Genomic DNA, 19,251 nt, shown 5'->3' with positions numbered 1-19,251 from the left:
TGCTGTTTTTTTATTGAAAATGAGGAGACTTTTTTCTTTTAGGTCTGAGGAGAAGAGATTTTCTTTACGCAGGATCAAAAGAACTCAGATTTTTAAATAAAAAAAAAAACTTTTTTTATACATTAAAATAAAATAAAAAATTAAGACCCATTTTTTCTTTCGCCAAGGTCGAAATCAATTGTAGGTATAAGTGTTAAGTTGAATAGCTTTTTAACTAGCCTTTTCTCTATTAAAAACTTGAGAGTAAGCGACAAAGTAACGCCTTTTATATTTATATTACTCTGTCAAAGATAAACAACTCAATTCAATACACCTTGTCCATATTTTAGCGTCAGTCTGTTGTCTGCCAATACCGCAAAGTATGGCGTACTCTGTCGAATTTATTTAAGCTTTAGTTGTGTATGACAGTCACGTATAGCGACCTCTGTTGTGGCAGAACGTAACTTGAAAAGGGTTTTGGCGTATAAGTAAAAAGGGCACGCGAATTGCGCAGTTCAATAAACTCAAGTAAGTTACTAAGAAGTGGTGAAATTAAATGTTAGTTTTACAACTTACGTAAATGAAATAAAAGACGTAAGTTTTTTAAAGAAATAAAATTGTCGCGGAAAAATTGTGCAAAGCAAAAACCGTTTTTTATTTAGTTTCCATTTCCAAATTTTTTTCTTTTGTTGATAAGCAGTATTTCGTTTTGTTTATCCTCATAAAAAATAACGTGCCAATGAAGCAATTTTTTATAATGCTATTGATATTTGGAGTTCTGGAATGCTGTTTCACTGCTTTGAATGAAGCACACGCAATTGAGTCATAAATCGATTTAACGTTATATTTGTGTAGGATAACAAACTTCGGCTTCCAAATTTAGTATATTTAAGGTTTTTATACATTTTACTTATCTATCATTGTAATACAAACTAGACTAGTGTATTTCTTTACAGAAATGTATGTTTAGATAGTTTACTGGGGTAATTTCAATATTTTAGATACCAGTTGACGTTGTTTTGTTCACATTTAGTTAAATACCTATCCAAACCATGATGAATGCATTTTATAACCTTTTAGTGCGTCCGATCCGATTTTAAGTATCGAATCTCAACATTTTCGTACCTACATTTGACTTGCAGCGTTGGTATCAGATTGGATGTAATATCGGAACCAAATTGACTGCGCGTTGCTTATTGGTGTAATGGCATAGCGAGAGCAGAAAACGTAATCCTTTGGTCAGAGGTTCTCAAAATTGATCGTCCTTACAATTTTGTGACAAAAAGGAATTTGTTTGATACTAATTATTACAGATCTAATCCTGCTTCGCTACCACAAATGCACGATAGATGCGAAGTAGTAAAGTAAAATGTCGACCTCCGCAAAGTAACATCAGTTGAATTGAATAAATCAATTAATAACTATCCCTTTAGTGATGGACTCTAATTGTTTTTACGTTTAAAATGGCTAATCAAATCAGTGTACCTAACTATGTAATGTATTATTTGAATGGCTTTCATTATCTTACTCGTATTCCTCTTGTTGTAATTTATCTCCTTGAAATATAGATATATACATTTTAATTTGATTCTGGCGCGTGTTTTGGTCACAATTATATGAGTACCTAACACACCTCGCGCTTTGCTCGTCTTTGGTATCTAATTTTCTAAACCTAAATTAACAATGAAAGTGATTAGTGGCCATAAATAGTAGATTGATAACCAAGGGTTGAAAGTGACCCATTTTACCCGAGATATTTAATATTTCAAGGGGAAATGGGTCATTTCACCCGTTAGACATTCTACTTTTCACTTCGACTGGGAGGAAAGTAAAATACTACATGCACATTTTATTAAAGAGGCATATTAAGAATAATCAGTGAAATAGTGAAATATAAATCAGTTTGAGCTTAATGGGATTGTTGTGAGATGCACTTTGGCTACAAATCACTAAAAACCATGAAAAAATATTTTTTGATAGAAAATTGAAACCGACTTCAAAACCTTGAAAATATTTTATTACTAGTTTGAAGTCGGTGCCTCAGCACGAGCCAGCAAGAGTGAATGAAGCCCAATATATGTATAGTATGTAGGTGAGTAGACGACTATATAGTTCCACTCATGCTGGCTCGTGCTGAGGCACCGACTTCAAACTAGTAGAATATTATTTTCAAGATTTTTTTAGTCGGTTCTACCTTTCTGTTAGTTTATTTTTATCAGGCACAATACGATATGCCGGGACTACTCTTAGGTACTATCATGAAGTGGCGGTGTATTGCTTCTTGTTTTTATTTAAATTCCTAGGCATTTCATGATCTGGTGGATTTTATGATCAGGCGACGATACGGTACGTATATTCTGTGGTGACACACGGCTTGAGAACCACTGCACTAGATTAAACACGTATCTATCAAGTTTGTAAGTCAGGAGATTACCGCAGTCTCACTTGAATGATGCATTACAGAATGGAACGATTGAGAAGAATAGGGCACGCGCTTAAGTCAATTTAGAATCATCATCAACATCATAATCATCATCTCAGCCTACATGTACTTAAGTACAAGTCTCACTGTCTAAAAATAAAAAAATACGGTTTCATTTATTTTACAATTTGCGGGCCTGACTCAATATTTAGTATTTGACTATTTTTATTTTAGAACAGAAAAACAATTTGTAAGCTACCTTCACATATAACAGAGTTATAAAGGTTTAAAATTCAAGATAAGATAGAGAAAAAGAGGCATACTTACCGCATAGAGAAAAGCGTTTTAGAAAAAGACATCAATAGATTTTCAAAAAATCTCAATTTGTCCAATTTTCAATCGAATATTTTTTTCTGTTCGCTTAATAATGTCTACCGATATTTTGAATATTGTGTTACCCGCGACTACGTCCGCGTATAATTCGTTTATCGCTATCCCGCGGGAAAAATATATTTTTCCGGGATAAAAACTATCCTATTTTTATCCCTGGGACTCAAACTATCTGTATATCAAATTTTATCTAAATTGGTTCAGTTCTTTCGTTAAAAGGTAACAAACAAACAAACAGACTTACAAACTTTCGCATTTACCTATAATATTAATGGGATAATATATAGGGTATGGCAAACTCAAACACCGTAAGTTGTAGGCAAGTTGTCAAATAGAGTACTTATCAATATTTTGAGAAACGTTTGCAAAATTATAAAAATATCACGTAAATTCACAACTCGAAAATAATACCAATGCGAACCGTCATATTTTACCGTGTAATGTAGGGAAAATATCTTCCTTTTCACAAACGCTCTGCACAGGTCGTGTTACGCCATATTTTGCCATAATTTATGGCATTCTGACGGAACTAGGATGTTACTGTATGCTGGTAACGAAAATGGAAACCTCACTGGATATCCGAAAACTTTGTGTAATTTATGCGAAATATTTGTTTTCTCTCAATGATAAGGGGTAACGCATAATACCAAACATTTTTCATGACCTAACGTGACATCCTACTAATATTATAAATGTGAAAGTTTGTGAAGATAGAAGTAACTGTAAATGATAGCCGAAAGATACTTTGATTATTACTTGTTAATTTACTTTGCTGTACATTGCTGGCAATTATAATTTTGTTAGAAAGTTAGCTAAGTCTGAATTTTATAAAAAAACTTCCCTTAAAAAATTCTGGCTGCCGGTAACACACTGTATTAAGTAAGGGCGATGACCTTTATTGGACGTGATTCCCAGAAAAACAAAGCAACAAAAAAAAAACGGATACAGTGTAGATTTTGCGTATGGCGCAAAATTTCCGTGGGAAACCCAATAAAATATATCGTTTTCGTCTTCATCGGTCTTCGTCACCACACACACACACACACACACACACACACACACACACACGCACACACGCACATGCACGAACGCCCGTACGCACGCACGCACACACTCCGAAACTTACGCATTTTCAATATTACTCAGAATAACTACGACAAAACCAATTCGTAAACTTCTTGAGTAGGTAAATCACATTTTATGTATCTATCAAAAGTTATTCTTGTAAATCAAGTGTCATTCCGATTATTACTCACCATTATAGAAGCTCCATAAACAGGAACATTACAAAATACGTAGCATTACAAAAAAAAAATTGACATAACAAATTATTAATAATAGGTTAGTACCTCCACTTAAGCAGGCTTGGATCCGGTGCTTAATAGGGTAAAATAGGCTGGAAGTAACCATTAATTTTCACCGGAGGCTTGTTTTCTAATTAATAAAACTAGCGATACTTAAGATGTTTAATTTGATTAAATGAACGTGGTTAGAATTTGGTAGACTTTGTAGTTTAACGATTTTGCTTTCGGCTGCTAAATGGTCTTGGAAATTTGCTGAAAATGTAGACCTAATATGAAGCGTAAATTCTTTTAGGGAAATGAATAAAATGTTCCTTATGTCAATGCAGCGTTACAATTACTTTTTCATCTCTCCTGTTTGGAAAGTTTAATTTTCATGGGTAGATAGCCGGGTGGAAAATTGCGTTTTCATCTCTATGGTGGAAAGTGTTTTTTTTTTCAATTTTTTGATTAGCCACGGAGTCGATGATAATGAGTTACGTCAATGACACTTTTTTTTCACGTTTCAGCATGGCAGATGCACGTCGTGACCAACGAGGTTATATACAACACTGGAGGTTGAACGCCGAACATCTGTTTGAACCAAGAAATTTGATCTTTATTACGTCACGAACATATTCCATCTCTTTCTTTAGTTAGGTTAAGAAAGAAATGGAAGTCATTCGTGAAATGTAAAAGAAAGAGATGGAATATATAAATAAGTAATAAAGGTCAAACTTCTTCGTTCGGCGTTCAACCTCCAGTTTTGTATATAAGCTCCTTAGTCGTGACCAGCTTGATTTTTTTAAATAGTCGGCCGTGGCAAGTGGCCAGGTCGAAAAGCTTCGAAGGTTCGAAAAGTTCCATTGGAGGTTGGATAGAAGTAATTTCAATTTATTATTATTCTATTTTTTGTGCTATTTTACTTTCCTCACAGTCGAAATGAAAAGTAGTGTCTAACTCGGGTGAAATTACCCATTTCCCCACGAACTAAGTATCGGTGCTCTCACTTTGTTCAAGCGCCAGAAATATCTCGGGTGAAATGGGTCACTTTCCACCCTCGGTTATCTATCTACTATTCCGCACGTGTGAACTTTCTATAAATATATTCACCCACAGAGGCATATTTCACGCAAATGCAGGGCTCCGTTTCCATCAGAGATGAGCGAGGATGTGTAGCAAGTAATGTGTTTTTCATGAACCAATAGAAACTTCACTTACCTATCCTCGCACAGCACATCTCTGGTGGAAACAGCTGAGCGGAGCGAGGCGAGGTAAATGAAGAGTTTCTATTGGTTCATGAAAAACACAACCTCGCGACACTTCCTCGAACATCTCTCATGGAAGCGGAGCCTTCAAGCTTGTTATAAAACAAACGCAGAATAAGGACAAGTAATCGGTGATAAATATATAATCGTTCGTACGCCTCACACATTACAAAAATACACGATTACTTACTTGGGGAATAACAACCGAATTTTTCAGGGAATTTTTCATGTCTCAGTTGACACCTCTTGAATTACAATACGGGGGAGATATGTGCTATGCATAACAATTAGTATATATATATCTGACGCTTTGTGAGAAATTTCGGTAGGAAATATGTGTTTTGTGGAATTATTAAGAAAATATTCTTTTGTTTTTGTGCGAGAACTCTGTTTACCATCTATAGTAATAAAGGTAACCCACTGAATTACGAGAGGAGTATATAATATAATAGTCGTTAAAAGCACGTGCCGTCTGTCTGGCTAAAGAGCAAGATAATATTTTAAATCAAGCGACCAAATTTTAAAATAAAATTTGTCTGAACTGGTTGCTTAAGTTTATTACTGGAAGAAGTTTTTTTTTTGCTAGCCTGGTTAAGAGTTCCAATTGTGGGCAAAGGCCTCCCCTTTTTTCCGCCATTCGTCCATCCGATATGGAAAATGGGTTATTTAGAACATAATAAATTAATACGCGTTGGTAAGTAATTAAGTACTGACATAATTTTTAAAGTACCTTAAGAATTACAACTTTAGAAACAAAAATTAAGAATTAAATCCTTTTTGGTTTCAGAGTTTAAGCACTCAGTTCATTTAATAGCTTTAATATCTCGGGCTTCTGCACAGTTGATTAAAATCCCTTAGCAGCTTTTTATAATACTCATTCAAAAATAATCAGCCCAATATATTATTCCTAAAATATTTTTTCAATTGTCTTTCCCAGACTAAAGTTCACAATATATATATTTTTTTAATATAAGTTGTATTCCCTGAAATGTATACCAACTTGTAACGTTACGCCGAGGTTTCTACTATTGAACTTCTCAAAACTAATGAAGCCGTATCCGTACATAAATGAACGTATTTTATATGAAACCTACGTAATATAAGTTTGAAGCCTCTTTATTTGACTGCCAAACTCGCGAGATGCATAAATCCTTCACGCAGACATTTTTCAAGCAAGTAACCTCATTTACTGAATGAGGGCTATCGCGTATGAATTCGCCGCTAGAGGCGCTAGTGTAGTGTGTGGTCTCCGAAATGTCAAATCTCGTAATTTTTGGGTGAGCTACGCGGGTTTATTTATAATTAGAATAATTTTATGAATATTTTGCATTACCTGAAATTAATTATGGCAATTATGCGTTAAGGGGCAATAAATGTCTGTGATTTGAGACAGTTTTGTCTTTCGGAAACTTATGTTCTCCCTTTTTCCGAACAAAAAAGGACTACGCGGCACTGTGGTTTCTCGATACTTTTATGGTACGGTTTTAAGGTGTATTAGATATGATTTTAATCTAAACTTTGTTTTCACGCCCGTAATAACAGACTTTGAAAGCCATACTTAAAAACCTCACGCAATAGTGGCGCCATCTAGAAAAATTGGATTGTTTATATTGGATATTTTCAGCAGTCCTAGAGCCAAGTACAGAGTTACGGGTTACGCATGTGACAGATATCAGCGCTGGCAGGCGTCTCACGCCTCAGCATAATGGTGAGTCAGCGGCCGTTTCACTTATGCAGGGACACACAAAATCGTGTATTTTCATTTTGTATTTATTTTTGTTTTATTTGTGCTTGCTGTTTATTGCTTTTTTTTGTTTTAAAAATGAAAATGAAAAATGAAAATGTCTTCTTTCTTTCTTTATTTCAAGTACGAAGTCAGATAATCAAACATACGGCCTCACTGCTAAACACAGGCCTCCTCTCAAAGGGGTCTGGGCTGGAGTTTCAGTCCTGTACTATTTTAGAATAAAGTAAAAGTATATATTAGCATTCCTTCGCAATGTCGTCAGTCACGTAACCAATTTACCTAGACGAGGCATGCCGCGAATCTAAACAGCAAACGGCCGCGAAACTCTGATTTTATTTGAAATAAGTAAAGTAACAAAATCAACGGAATTAAATTAAATAGTAGACCTATGGCATCTTGAACACACAAACATACATATTATTATAAGGTCTACTATTTGATAGGCCAAATGCCTACCAAAGATTCTAATTCTTACTTGATATTATTATAAATGCAAAAGTTTGCGTGTATGTGTGCATGTTTGGCAAATGGGGAGGCCATATAGCACAGAGAACAGAGACCACTTTTTTAAAAGTTTAATTTAAGAGCTAAATACACAAAATGACTAGTACTGCACCGTACCCATCTATCAGACCTTTGTGACCTTTGGCAGGTCATGAGTCCACATGTATAGCCTCAACTTAAAAGCACATTGGCCTCAACGGCCATCAGTTTGACGAGGAAAGCCCGCCTACTTCCACTTAAGCTTGGAAAATTCGGGTTAGGCCTCTTGTACAAGTCCGTTGTTTTCACCGGACACCGGGCCGTCTTTTTGCCGGACTTGCGGTGGTGTATGGCTTACAGTGAATGTGTGTACATGCACCGGACACTTGTCCGGCGACTTAGCCATCATCATCATGTCAGCCGAAAGACGAGCACTGCTGGACATAGGCCTCCCCGAAGGCTCTCCACTCAGACCGGTCGTGTGCTTTCCGCATCCACCGCAATCCCGCGATCTTAACCAGGTCGTCGCTCCATCTTGTTATCTTGTTGGAGGCCTACCAACACTTCGTCTCCAGGTCCGCGGACGTCAGTCGAGAACCTGACCCCATCGGCCATCAACCTGCGAGCAAATTCTTTGAGCTATATCGGTAACCTTAGTTCTACTGCGGATATCATCATTTCTGATTCTATCCCGCAAAGAAACCCCGAGCACAATCCTCTCCATAGCCCTCTGAGTGACATTGAGCTTCCATACAACGACTTAGCCATACAACACTGCAAGTCGGGCAAAAAAATGGTCCGTTGTCCGGTGAAAACAACAGAGTCTACGAGTGGCCCACTTGAGCATTCACTTTTAATGAGCATAGCGAATGTTACATTATAATATAAGTTAAAACTCAGGTCTATAGGTCTAGTAATCAATTCGGATATACAAGTTTAGCTGTCATAATATTAGGGCTAATGAAAATTATATCTAACGTTGGTATGCCTAGTGAAATTAGCTTTTATGATATTCGGTCTAGTGAGGGTGAACCCTTACTAACTATAAAAATCATTTACACAATTCACACATTTAAAAAGTCAGTCAAAAACTTTTGCTTTTCACCAAACGCTTGAAAACCTATTTTGCAACGTGTATTCAAAATAGTGCTCGTAAAAAGGTTGTAAAAGGCGAGTGGTCGTTTGAGTGCTTGTAAAAGGTTGCGTTATAAGGGTTTGTTGCTCTCTTTTGTTATTATTAGGGTACGACAATATCAGTACCTTTTTATAGGTGTCAGCTCTTTGTACTCTGTAGTAATATTTATTAACAATACAAAATTATGACTTATTGCCTGAGTTATAAAACCTTAATGAAAAATATTTTTATATACAGCCTGCTTTGCTTTGAGTAAAGAATTAGGCTAGTGGCCTGTTAATGTTTGAATGTTAGATTATCGTATTAATGTGGCTATAGCAACAAGTCATCGTCATCATCAGCCTACCTACAGCAATCCACTGCGCTGGACATAGGCCTCTTCCATGGCGCACCACAATCGCTTCAGCCCCTCGCATCCAGCGACCCTCTTTAAGGTCGTTCGCCCACCGTGCCTCAGGACGCCCTACACTACGTTTTCCCGTCCGTGGTCTCCATTCGAGGACTCGTCTGCTCCACCGTCACTTCCGCGAACTAATTCTATGAGCAACGTCTGTGACTTTTGTTCTTTGTCGGATAATGTGATTTCGGATTTTACCCTCCAAAGAATCATTTTTTTTACTCTCTCCATAGCTCACTGAACGATCTCGAATTTGTGTATAGCAACAAATACTTTAACTTGTATTTTTACTTATACTTGTATTTTTTATGTATGTATGTAAATGTGTGTATTTATGTATTTTATTTTTATTTAGTTATAAATATATTAATGTTTTATATATGTGTTATATATTTATTGTATATAGTTAGGTATTTGAGGTTTATATATGCATTTATATTGTTCAAATGTTTTGCTCTATTTGTCGATCCTTGTTTTTTGATTGCTCCTCTACCACTCAAAGGTTGACTGGCAGAGATCCTGCAGGGATAAGTCCGCCTTTGTACTTAACACAACTTTTATTTATGTAACCTTTTTGTTTTTCCTTTTTGTACAATAAAGAGTATAAACAAACAAACAAACAAACAATACTAAAAATAAAATAAAGTTTAAAATTAAAGGAGGTCATCATACAAGATAACGTGTTTTTTTTCATCGTTTTTTGGTTTCTAGGCGTTGTTAATCGTTGGTTAGTTGATTCGTCTTGACGAGTACTTTTGTAACTAAGGGCAAAAAGTACAGTCAGCAAAAAAAGGTTGACCTTTTTTAATAAAAAAATTACAGAGGGAACCCTTCATGTACGATTCCTACTCGCACTTGACCGATTTTTTTTCTTTTTTTTCTTATTTAATTTTTTTTTTTTGGATAAGAAACATTACCTATTTAAATTAGTTTTTAAAATAATAGCAGTTGAGAAGTGCTCTATGATATACAGTAAAGAAGACTCGTACTGAAAAAACTCTCGGTAGGTACGGGCGCTAGACAGCCCCGTTCTCGAATTGGTTCCAATACTTACAAAGAATTCAAGATTGGTTCTCAGCCAAGTAATAAGCCAAATCGTCTTTTAATTTATAGGCAAAACTTCGGCTAATTGCATGAAAAATGGCAAAATAAAGTTTCTTTTTCCAGCAAAATGGATCTTACTTATGCCTTCTTTTTGCTAAAAGCTTTTTAAGGTCAAAGCGCAGTCTGGGCCAACATTTTGATCTTTTGATTACTTATATTGTGATTTACTAACGCAATTATGTCCATTTAGGTATACAAGGTGTTACAATACATAATGCGGATTTTTCTAACTGCAGGAAAAAAAATTGGTTTGTGAAATTCGGTCCCTATGAAGGTAAAAGGTAAGTTCTCATCGTGACCCTTTGCACCTACCTTTAGTATGAAGGTCAGTTATACTTGAAATTTGCTCAAACAATCCCATTATTACAGTGGCGTAGCTAGGTAACCTAGGGCCCTGGGGCAAATAAAAAAATGGGGCCCACTGCTATCAAAACTGGTAAGGTTTTTTTGAAGTAAAATCATTATATATACAAATACTTTAAAAATGCTAAGCAACTTTATCATCAGCTATAAAGCAGAATTTCGAGGGCCCCCTGAGCTTGAGGGCCCGGGGCACTGCCCCGCCTAGCCCCTTGGTAGCTACGCCAATGCATTATTATAAATACGAAAGTTTGTAAGTCTGTTTCTTTATTTGTTTGTTACCTCATCACGTTTTTGATGCTTAAAAGTACGATCGTCCAGATTCTTTACTAACAAAACTTGTGTGTTTAGGCCCTGAGCAATCTTTAGGGACAGTGGGCTCAATAATCATACAACCAACCCTAGTAAGCTGTCATGTCATACAACTGGAGTTTAGAGCGTTTTCACATTATCCGATTCGACATCGGTATCGGACGACGATACGATATTGGAGCAACAAGTATCTAAACGGTAAAAAGTATCAAAACGGATATAAAACATAAGTCCCGTGATTAAGGAAAACCGAAATTATTACGCCCTAGGGAGTTATAGCGCCGTATTAACTGAGCCAAACTCATCATGAATGTAAAATATTCAGACATTTCCCGCAGGAATTAATTTTTGACAAAATTCTTATTAGTCTGGCAAGTTTTTTTAGCTGTGGCCTAGTGGTTTGAACTATGTATGACCTCTCGAGCAGATCGTGGGTTCAAACCCGGGCTCATCTCTGTGTTTATGAAATTCTTGTACGAAATTACATTCAAAATTTACCAAGAGCTTTACGGTCAAGGAACACAAACCTGCGAAGATATTCAATGGTGTGCCAGTCAAAACTACGGCCCCAGCCCTGGCAATATGGGAGACGCCTGTACCCAGCAGTCGAGCGTTTTATTAAAGACCTGTCTTTAGTTAAACGTTCATCATAATCCCAGGATTATGATGAACACAAATGACAAAGTATTATAGTTCAGGTTTTCAAAATAAACATAATAATATTATACGAGTATATACGTATTTTCAAAGAACATAAAAGTCTCATCGCCCCATTTTTTTCTATTTACAACCGTAATCAATGAATGCATAACACATGTTAAATAACTTTTTCAATTAAAACCCTACTTTTTCCCCCGTGTGTAACTCAAGGGGTTTAATTTAATTAACTCAAAGGTTGCCAGAATCATCTCCGGAAGCTGTCGTATTTGTATGGAAATTTGGGTGGACGAAATGTGAGTTTTATTGCATTATAACGAGAAAAAAAATTGCAAAAATGTGAATCAGAGGCCGCATTGTCTAAAGGTGGGATTAGACCAAAAAACATTGAGCTAGAGCTAAAACAAGAGAATTAGTTCATAATTTTTTAGTGTAAGTCAAAGCCAAAGTCAAGTCAAAGTCAAAATATCTTTCAGCGTTTACACATCATCATCATCATCATCATCCCAGCCTATATACGTCCCACTGCTGGACACAGGCCTCCTCTCAGAACAAGAGGGCATTTACACACTTTACACCAAAATATCAACGAGCAAAAATAAGAATCAAGAACTAGAATTCTTGTACAATAGATGTTTAGATCAGCCGAACAAGTGCTCATTACTCATTCGTGTCAATTCTGTGGTTGGTAGTGTTTCGTTATGTCCGACTTTGACAGAAATATTATAATCGAGTCAATGGACTTTTTAGTATTGTTATTCTGTCACTCATGAGACATCAGTCATACACTTGCTTAGAAAAATATTTGCAAAGTATACTACCTACTAGCATGTTTACGAGTAGGAGACAGCCACGAAGGAGTTGCCTGAAAACTGTCACAACTCCTAAATTTAGTGGATTTTTATCCCATATACAATACAATACAATACAAAGACTCTTTATTGTACACCAGACATAGTAAGCGATACAGAAAACAGATACACAGAAAAAAATATTACAAGGTGAGCAATAGGCGGCCTTATCGCTTAGAGCGATCTCTTCCAGGCAACCTTTTTTACAGAAAGAAGTAAGGACTAGTTTACAACAGGTGGTGCATCAGAAGTAGATAAGAAAATTTAAACGTAACACAATACATCTACGAATACATACATAATTATATCGTACATATAATATACGTCCAAAATAAATATAGGTATGAGATATATATCCCATATATTTTATCTTAGGCCTCTATGTTGGCAACGCATCTGCAATACCCCTGGTGTTGCAGATGTTTATGGGCGGTGGTGATCTCTTACCATCAGGAGACCCACTTGCTCGTTTTCCATCCAGTCGAATAAAAAAAATGATAATCGATTATTTTTAATAAGTCACCCAGGAGACGTTACCATGGCAACACTACAAAGTTGATTGACCCGATTGCAAGTGATGCATTTATTATCATAATTATCATGTCTAAAATTCGTAGGTCTCAAACACTCAAAAGTAAAGCTTCAGACCAAATGAAAAGTAATTTCCTTGACCAATAAATTGAAGTTGGTTATTTATCTGTCTGCACTGTTGCACGCGTACCTACGAGTACAACTAACCCTAGTTAAAGAAACTATACTGAGCGACAAAAATCTGGCTCTCAAATGTATGCAGAAATAGGTTATTTTTATGTAAAGTGGGCCAAATTTTGTGCCACTGAGTATACGAGTATTTGGGCTATGTATAGTCAAACTAAGATTAGAATCTAGGTGGAAGATTATTTTGTAACTTAGTGAAATAAACAGTTTTTTTTAACCATCTGATTCCTGATCCACCGTAGAACGTTCTCACAGTAAGTGTCGCAATCAATTTTCTTGTCAAGCAACGCGATGTCAATATGTTTTTTCTCCAAAATTTTTCCACAATGGGGCAAGACGTCAAATTTTACCTGGCCACACTGTTGTTGGAACATTTCTCATTTTTGCTTTTAATTTTTATTACAAAATGAGTCATGTTACTTAAATAAATGAATTTAATTACTATTTTTTATTATTTGGTCAGAAAAAGAAGCAAGGTTTAAATTCCCATGCAAAACCTCCTTCATGATAGTAAAAACGACAGCTTTTTTTTTTATTTGACTGGATTCTTCTGATGGTAAGATATCACCACCGACCATAGACACCTGCAACACCAAGGGTATTGCAGATGCGTTGCCAACCTAGAGGCCTAAGGTAGGATACCTCAAGTGCCAGTAATTTTACCGACTGTCTTACTCTCCACGCCGAAACAACAGTGCAAGCACTGCTGCTTCACGGCAGGATTAGCGAGCAAGGTGGTGGTAGCAATCCGGGTGGACCTTGCACAAGGTCCTACCACCTGCAAAGCCTACACACTGCACGCAAGCTATACTTGAAAGGTAATTAACTAAATCTAAATAAAACAACTTCAATCGGTGTCTTAAATATTGAAATTCCCCCATTAAACTATCTAAACCTTTACATTTCTGTATTGAAATACAACAATTTAGTTTGTGTTACAATGACAGACAAGCAAAATATTTAAAATCTTTCAACGTGCCAAGTCTGGTAGCTAAAGTTTGTTTACATTTAGTTAATTACCTAAACCTTTCAGATATGGTAGGCATAATAAGGGAAGACAGGTTTATAAAGGACATAAATAATGCAAACGAAAATAAACAATAATCCCAAAAAGTTAAAACAACTGACGCACAGGTGTGAAACATAATAAATCCTTGTTAAGTCATGGCAAATATTCCGACTCATAAATTATCACAGTAACAGGAGAAAGAATAAAAGACTTTTCTTAATACCGCGCTCCACACAAATTTTCAGATGCGCCAATTTTCCACATGACAAATCTTACTCAGTGTGTTACCGGCAGTCAGCAGTCGGGCTTTTTTTAAGGGAGAATAAAATAAACTTATTTCGGTAACTCAACCGTGACATTAATTTAATTAATAAACTAACATTTAGACTGTGTTAACTTTCTAACAAAATTATGATTGCCAGCAATGTACAGCAAAGTAAATGGACAGGTAATAATCAAAGTATCTGTTGGCTGTCATTTACACCACAAAACACAGATAGTTCAGAAGGCAATCTCCTGTATGCACTTCACTTTTTCATACCTACGCTCGGCGGTCGCTCTAAGGTTGTCAAACTATGGCTTATGCACCAAAAAACTATCGTGGTAGTGGCACTCGTATCTAGTTGTTTGATTTATTGTTTGAAAATGAAACGGGAAGAACGGAAATATAAATTAATAATAACTAAAATATATTTAATTAATTTTAATGTCATTGTTATATTACAAATTTGTCACAGAAAATATTTTGCGACGATTTCGACATTGGCGAAATGCACGATTATAAATGCGAAATTGTTGTGTGTTTTGTATGTTTGTCCGTCTTTCACGTCCAAACGGAGCGACGAATCGACGTGATTTTTGGCATAGAGATAGTTTATAGGCCAGAGAGTGACATAGGCTACTTTTATCCCGGAAAATTCACAGTTCCCGAGGGAACCCATTCCAGGCAAATTTCAGGCCAAAAAAGCTTGCAGGTACATTCAACATAACACAATGTACATAATTTTCGTTCAATTAAAAGATAAAAACGCAAATATATTTTTGATTTTATTTTACAGATGAAACTCAAATCAAGTGACCCTTATTCTTTTTGACTAGTTAGCTAGTTTATCATAAAGCTTGAAAACCGTCGTATCGCCTAACATTGTTTGTCCTAATGATTAATTGGCCAACATCCTAAAGCTGAAAATATTTCAAAACACCTCATGCGTTAGTAACTTAGAATCGTGGTTAAGTTAGGTTTAATTTATAAATTTCCTGAAAGGTCGATAGTTTGACTATAATGAACAAATTAAGACAATCCACTGTTTCAAATTTTTCCACTCACCGGTTTAGATTTTACAGGGGGAGGGGGGACGCTCGATTTTAATGAAAATTTGCAATATAAATTTGAATATTTCGCAAACAAATCACTGAATCGAAAAATCGTCTTAGCAAACCCCTTTGGTTTTAAAAGACCTATCCAACGATACTCCACACTATAGGGTAGGATGAGAAAAAAAAAAACACCCCCACTTTACGTCTATATATTCGTGCAAAATTACAGTTTTCTAGCATTAATAGTCCCCGAGCAAAGCCGCTTACGGACGGGCAGACAGACAGACAGACAGACATGGCGAAACTATAAGGGTTCCGTTTTTGCGATTTTGGCTCCGGAACCCTAAAAAAAAGATTTATTTGTCAGGAGGCCGGTGTGCGGCGCTCTGTTAAGTTAAATATTCTCGTCAAGTTACATTGTGAAAGCGAACTTGGCAAAAGTTATTCGAAAGCAAAATAAGTAATCACAACGGCAGCATGTAAAATTCAGAGCCATTTACATGCATTATTATGTCGCGAAGTTCTTTGGAAGCGTGTCGTGGCGCAAAGAAAGTCTTACCGTCAAGTTGAGAAACAGTAATAATGATTATACCTAATATCTCGAGACAGTTTAGAGCTAAGTATAGTTTTTTGAAGAGGTGCTAATAATTTTTTTTTCGACAGTCGTCATCATAAGGATCGAGGAACTGCATCAGTTTTCTTTTTATCTCCCACTATTTATTGGAAATAATTATAAAGTGTACATTTGTGCGATTTTAGGGCTGACAAGCAGTTCGTAACAAGATGGAGCGACGACTTGGTTAAGATCGCGGGATCGCGTTGGATGCGGAAAACACAAGACCGGTCTGAGTGAAGAGCCTTGGGGGAGGCCTATGTCCAGCAGTGGATGTCTTTCGGCTGACATGATGATGATGATGAAGCAGTTCGTGCTCAGTACTTAGTAGAAATAGAATAAAAAACGAAGTCAACTAGAATGTAACCTAACCAACCAACCGTTTTATTTGCTTTCCGATTTGGTGCTATCTGTTCAATGTGTAGTTTTTTTATTATTTTTAACGACCTCCGCATATACTCCGGACTTTCGAATTTGCCGCATTTCTCCACGACCTTTGCACGATACGATTTGCACGACCACGATCACCCACGATTGGACCCTTTCGACGACTATAATCTTCTTGCCTATGGCTTCTTGGACAACTTTATCTTGCATTCTCGACGACCCTTGGGTTAAGTTTAGGACTGCCTTACGAGTAAATTCGAATCACAGTATTCCTACAATGGATTCAGACGACTCCGACAGTATTCGAATATAAATGGAGCATTACAGAGATGTACTCCAATGCCTTGTACCTTCGTGTATGAAATATGTAGTAAATGCTTTATTTAAATGGGTATTGGAGAATGTAGTGGCTATGTGTGGCTGCTAAACTAAAAATGAGGTTGTCTTATTGTTTACAGTCAATACTAATACTAATATTATAAATGCGAAAGTTTGTGAGTGAGTGAGTATGTTTGTTACTCCTTCACGCTGAAACGGCTGGACGGATTTGGATGAAATTTGGTATGCAGATAGCTGGACATCTGGAATAAAACAAAGGCTACTTTTTATTCAGATATTCCTACGAGATAGGGATACAATCTCGTAACAACAACCGCTGGGCTTAGAGTCGTGCAATTGGACATGGTTGTTTTTTATGTAACGTCAATGAAAACCCACGGGGTATTTTTAAAAATCCCGAAATTTCAATACAGCTGCTGAATCTAATGATTTAACACTAGTACTACATATTATTCAAAAGAGATGCGTGTGTATTGTCAATTCAAACTCTCTCTCTTTGGTGGTCGTTGGGCATATTACCTATGGACATTTAAATGTTTTTATTTTTATTTTTTATTTTACTTGTATGCGCTAAAAGGGCTAAAAAACTTAGTGGGTCATTGGAATATATTAAAATAACTATAACTATCTACACTCCAAACTACCTATTAGTTATGCAGTTCCACTTTTGGCATGTTCAATTTTTTTTTTTATATAGAACATCACAAAAGTTTAGTGAAGTTAGATATAATATTTATGTCTCATTGATTTTTGTCCTCTATTGGACATCTGATAGGTATATAATTTTTATATTGGTGTAATTTGAGTTATATTATTATACTAACTCATTGTATTTTTTCAGTTGTAATGAAACTCACAATGATATTGTTATAATCTAAGCATTAATACTAATACAATAACTTAATATTGAACCCACATTATAGATATAGTAAGTAGTGCAGAACTCAAATTTAAAAATTCAAATTTAAATCATTTATTCAGTAAATAGACCGCAATGGGCACTCTTACACGTCCTTTTTTAAACTACCAGCGCTTTCGGAAAGACCATTGTCAAGAAGAATGCGCCGCAAGAAACTTAAGACACAATAACAAAAACTACAGAACACAGAGATACATAAAGTAAATTCTCTAATCACTTCAGAACGATCTCAGTCAATGTATATCATATGTAACAACATTTTTTAATTTATTTAAAACATATAATAACATAATTAAACTATAAATAGAAAATTTGGCCTAAATCGCCGTCAATGGGTAAGGTGCCAGAAGGCTGGCCGTATTTCCTCGTGTGTATAGCGATACTTATACGCTGTGCGAAATAGTGGCCAGCCCTCTGGTCGCCCGAGGCCTCTATTAGACATTTAATATCGAAATACAAACTGAGACATGGATGCACAGAATAACCAGAAAAGAGACCAGCGCTGGGAATCGAACCCAGGTCCTCAGCAATCCGTGCTGCGTGCTATAACCCCTACACCACCGCTGGACCACTGTTCCTGGGTTCGATTCCCAGCGCTGGTCTCTTTTCTGGTTATTCTGTGCCTCCATATCTCAGTTTGTATTTTCGATATGGTTTCACGGGATACCCGTAAAAGTAACAAATTTGGAGTTGAAATAAAAAATACCAAAAAGACTCCGAAAAACCAATCATAACATTTTTTAGATAAAACTGACCCGTGACCCCTTATTTCACTTAATGGAATGTGCAGATGAGGCCAAAGGCCAAATTTTTTATAATATTTTTTTTTTATTATTTTATAATAAACTAAATTTCCTTTATAATAAATGAAAAAAGTCGAGGTATCCAACGATCTAAGCACCCTTCATTAAAAAACTTAATATAGTGAACAAGAAAAGTTTTTCTTCAGTTACTTCGTAATCAGAGTGTAAGTAGCCATAACTTCAGTCCTAAGAAAAAAGTTACAAAAACTTTAATAACTCACCTTAGAAGCTACAAAATTTTCATAAAACTGTAGTCACTTGAACACACACTAATTTGGCACCAAAAATCACTGCTATTAATTAATTATTTTTCATGGATATTCGTATATATAAGGTTGTTAAGGGTGGAAACAACCGCCCTCCGTCGCGGCTCGATTGCTACTAACGCAGGGTAGCTGGCACCCTTTACGAGTAGATTGTTTAATCTACACCTTAGAAGTATCGAAGTAACGATAAATTTTTAACTATACACTTAAGGTTTTGCGTATAAACAGGAAGTCTCTGAAATTATTTATTATGAAAAAGACAAAAGTAGTAACTCTTTTGTCTCTTTTTAATACGAAAATTTCGGTGCGCGGGACCAAGTCACACTTGGCTGGGTTTATTGTTCATTTACTTTGTACTTATCACTAAAGTAGATTCTTTTTAATCAAAAAATATTATAGTTCTAAAGAAAAAACGTTTATGTATGTATGTATGTAAACTCTTTATTGTACAAAAGAAAATTTTCAAAATACAACTGACAAACTTTAAGATACTTGT

General features: G+C 35.9%; 1 protein-coding gene across 1 annotated transcript in view; it reads right to left on the bottom strand.

Annotated features, from left to right (window-relative positions):
* The window catches only part of LOC141442455 (probable G-protein coupled receptor No18), a gene marked incomplete at its 3' end in the record, with an annotated part of 67,478 nt that extends 48,654 nt beyond the window's left edge, over positions 1-18,824 (bottom strand). Inside the window, 1 exon segment of the mRNA XM_074107455.1 lies at positions 18,711-18,824.
* Between the last annotated feature and the right edge of the window lie 427 nt (positions 18,825-19,251).

The sequence above is a fragment of the Choristoneura fumiferana genome, chromosome 25 (genome assembly GCF_025370935.1).
Source record: "Choristoneura fumiferana chromosome 25, NRCan_CFum_1, whole genome shotgun sequence".
NCBI lineage: Eukaryota > Metazoa > Arthropoda > Insecta > Lepidoptera > Tortricidae > Choristoneura > Choristoneura fumiferana.
The sequence above is the reverse complement of the archived record's forward strand: the minus strand, read 5'-3'. Positions and strand labels throughout refer to the sequence as shown.